We start from the raw sequence: 4,114 nt of genomic DNA, 5'->3' as shown, positions 1-4,114 counted from the left end.
AACAGAGAACTGAAAGTAGAGCTTAATTGATGCAATGTGAAAAGTGAGGCAGGCTTCGGTCAAGTCTGCATAGGTAAAGACCATTCAACATTTACCATCAAAGGGTGCTCCCACCCTGTCAGCCATCATCCTGTCCAATCAAAGTCTGATTTCAGCCTGTCAGCCATAATCAAATCTGATTTTAGACATGTATTCTCTGGTCCACTATCAGCCAATTTAGCCGGTCACCAGTGTATTCCTTCATCTATCTCCTCAAGCATGCTACCTGTCTCTTCTGCTTGTCACCAACTGCTTCAGTCGCCACCCTTCTGCTTGAAAAGTCTGTTAGTCTGTCTACCTATAGTTTGGAAACATTCCTTATAACTCTTTTCAATGCCACAACTGTTAGGCTTAATATCAGGTCTTATTATTATTGTCTTATCCCTGTTTTTACTCGTTTTTAAGGGTGAAACTATCAAAATGGTGTGTTGGCTGCTATAGCGGAAAAAAAAAAGAAAAACCAGGTAGGAGAATTAATACAAATATAAAGATATAAAGGAATTAATAATATATATATATATATATATATATATATATATAAGGTATTGTGTAAGAATTTCAACATTGATAATTACTGAATTTAGGATTTTTACACAACTTTTCGTTGCAGAACAAGATCTGACAGTTTCAGTGCAGTATTGTGTCAAACTGAGCCCTCAGTTGCTGGTGACACACATTTGATCCACAGCCCTCCTGACAATTCCACTCACTCAGGACCTGCTTGCTGTCAATCACACAGTGTAGAGACACTATGTGTGTAGAAATGCATTTCTTATGTTCTAAGGCCTATTTTTCCTACACAAAGGCACTACGATATGAGCATCCTGTGACTTTGGGCCCCATAAGGAGCAGTGCTGTTTTAGGGTTAGAAATTGGCTTAGCACTAAGGCGTTAATTTCGTTTAGGCTAGGGTTAGATATGTACTGTTAATGGTTAGATATAAATTTATGGTCAGGGTTGAACTGTTCTTCGGGAGTTTCAATGGTTTCCTCAATCTATGCTTTTTAAACCAGAAGGCTCTTCAAAAATGCGTCATGATGAAAATATTTTTATTACTTTTCCTTAGGCCATAAAAATGGATGGAATCCAAAAAAGTCCCTCTAAGAAAACAGTGGAATATTTGGGTGTTTGTGTGTCTCCTCAGCCTCTTGATGAAGCTGTCAAAGAGGATGAGCCACGTTGATCACGCCATTTATCTCTGTTTCTGTCTGTCGCACTATCATGCCTTTCCTCTCCTTCCCACTTTCTCTTTACCCTTGATTACAAAATCCCTTTTTTTTATCCTTCATTACGTTCACAAATTACTAAAGCTCATAAACTTGTACTACAAGATTTTATTGCCTGTACTGGAATGCAAATAACACTGAAGTACTTCACATGTATTAGATTAAAGAGCAAAGGAGTTTTTCCAAGTTTAGATTGCTGTGCTTTGAAAGCTTTGGACATTTAATGGATAAGAGCAGGAAAAGGAGGGGAAATGAGTGGGGGAGCAATAACTATAAGAGTTCAACTTTTGTAATCATAGTAAACAAAAGGTGCTTCTTTCTTTATGATCCCATTGTTTTACATAATAATCAATAATAATAGTAGAAAACCATTTCATCTTGTACCTCTGGCTACAAACCTTCCAAAAGTACAGGTACAGCATCCAACCATTTATTTGTGTTTGAAGTTCAATAAGGAAATGTTGGTTACCTGCACTGGCAATGAGATTATATTAAGCCGGCCATGCACAGATATTTTCATCCGCTGCATGAAGCTACACCTCAAACTGTGCGACGAAACAACAGAGTTTAAAATTTTACAGCTCACGATGCATGTTCGTACACTGCGTGCCCCGATGCTCTGATGCGATCTACCTGCTCACAATGTATGTCCAAAAACCACACGTCGGACTCAGCGCCAAGAGATGGAGCTGGTCGGAATCGTTAATCTGGAAGAAGAAGAAAAAGAGCTCCCTTCGGCTTGTAGCTCTGCTTTAACAGCAGGATTTGTCCACGACGGCTGACTCAATTTCAAGCATGTTTTCATGATTTTCTTACCTCTTACCTTACTATTCCTGATCGGGAGTTGGTCGTGAGAGGCTGATCGCCCCTCATTACCCACTGTATACTACACAACGTAGGACGCAAGATGAGGCTGAAACTCGGCCTGATTGAAAAAATTCCTGCACGAGTGAAAAATCATCCAGAAAAGGGCAAAGAATCGTAAAGTGTATGCCTGGCTTTATGGAAAGGACTCTGCATGGCTAACATGATTAAATGCCTTGACCTCAGAAGGAGAGCCTCATCTTTGACCTGCTGGACCACAGTTGTGCTAAGGTAGGTTACCTAAGGGAATTTAATCCTCCTCTTAATTCGTGGTGCATCTTCTGCAGGGAGAGCGGGCTTTTTTTTTTTTTTTTTTTTTACTTCCCTCCAGTTCCTTTAGGTCCTAACAGGTAGCTGCTTTGTTTCCTACTTGCTCTGAATAGAAGGAAAACCACTTCAATGTAGAGCTGCTGAACTTATAAATAACATCAGGTGTTATTTTATCGATTGTTTATTTGAGTTCATTTGAAATCTATTTCATATAATATAACCCACTAACATTCCTCTTTCCAAAAGGAACATGTTCCATGTCTAGTTGATTGGAGCTGAGGTGCAGTAAATGATGCTGACGATATAAACTCTGTCTGCCTTCCTGCTGCACTGCTTTTTGCTCCATCTCTGACACTGAGCCTAGAACCGTGCCGCAGCCACAAGGTTAATAAAACAATAAAACTAATATAACATCAGTACCTGAAGCATCAGATTATGGATGCATGTAAATGTGTTTGAAAGAGGTTTTAAAAAATGAAGCTCTATGTAAATATATTGTATTGAAATTGCATAAGATTTATATTAAAGGTTTGATATTAAAATACTGCTTGAAAATAATGTTCTCAACCAGTATTTAAGGATTTTATTTCATTGAAAAGTTCAGACTTTCATTCAGGCAGAACTCATTTATCCGGTGACTTTATAGCAGTTGAACTTCTATGATCAAAAACCATCAGAATAATTTTGCAAATAATTCATATACTGTATATAAAACACAAACAAAAAATATGCAAAAAAAATTTTCTCTTGAGTTTAGATTAGATACCAGGTTAGTATTGAATATCGCGATACATTGTTTGAATATATTATATTTTTTATATTTTGACCACTCTAGTTGACATCTTGTATCTTTTATGATTTTATTAAATCAGTAAACAAATTTATGTTTAAATAGTATATAATCAATGTCCATACAGTTGACCATGTCTATCTTTTGAGCTATTTCATAAGCTTATTTGATGCAGTCTGTCAGTCGGATTCCGATCGTCCCCTCGGTGACGTGTGCTGAACTTGGGTCCATGGTCCCGGCCTTTTCCAGTGATCCAGGAATGACAGCATTCACCCCCAAATCCCTCACAGAGCAGATCCTTTCTGAAGCTCCCCTGGTGCCTGGCCATATCTGTGCCCTTGGAACAGCAGCCTCCAGTGGGGGGGCTGTTGGCTGGCTGTCAGGTTCCAGAACATCTATGATCCAGCATCCATATAACGGCCAGACAGACCGTTATATCCTTCTGTTTGGATAAGAGAATGTCTCTTCTTTCACTTTGACACTCGCTGGATGTTTCCCCTCGTAAAGCTGGCACAGATGTCCATGCCCTTAGTACCACCCTGGGAGAGGCAGACAGGAAGATGACAGCTAGATAAAGTTTACCCTGCCAGTCAGTGAATGACTCCTCAGAATGTGACCAGTGACTTTATGAAGCTGCAGTGCGCACAATCACTGGTGTTAGGGTAAAGGTGGACTTTGCAACAATACACAGATTCATGTGATTTAGCTGGGAGAGATGGACTCAAGATGTGCAGCACTTTTTAAGTCATAGTGACCTCTGTATGATTTGCACAGGATGGGCCCCAAAACTCTTAGATTGTAGTCTGAATGTTGATTTAAAAACAACGCTCTTTGTGTGGAAAGCTAAACAAAGTACTTCACCAGATGATGCTAAAGGTGTATTTAGTCAGTGTTGGGAAAGTTCTCTTTCTACGTGAACTAGTTC

The sequence above is a fragment of the Cyprinodon variegatus genome, unplaced genomic scaffold (genome assembly GCF_000732505.1).
Source record: "Cyprinodon variegatus isolate N-32 unplaced genomic scaffold, C_variegatus-1.0 Scaffold162, whole genome shotgun sequence".
Taxonomy (NCBI): Eukaryota; Metazoa; Chordata; class Actinopteri; order Cyprinodontiformes; family Cyprinodontidae; genus Cyprinodon; species Cyprinodon variegatus.
Note: the sequence above shows the minus strand (reverse complement) of the source record.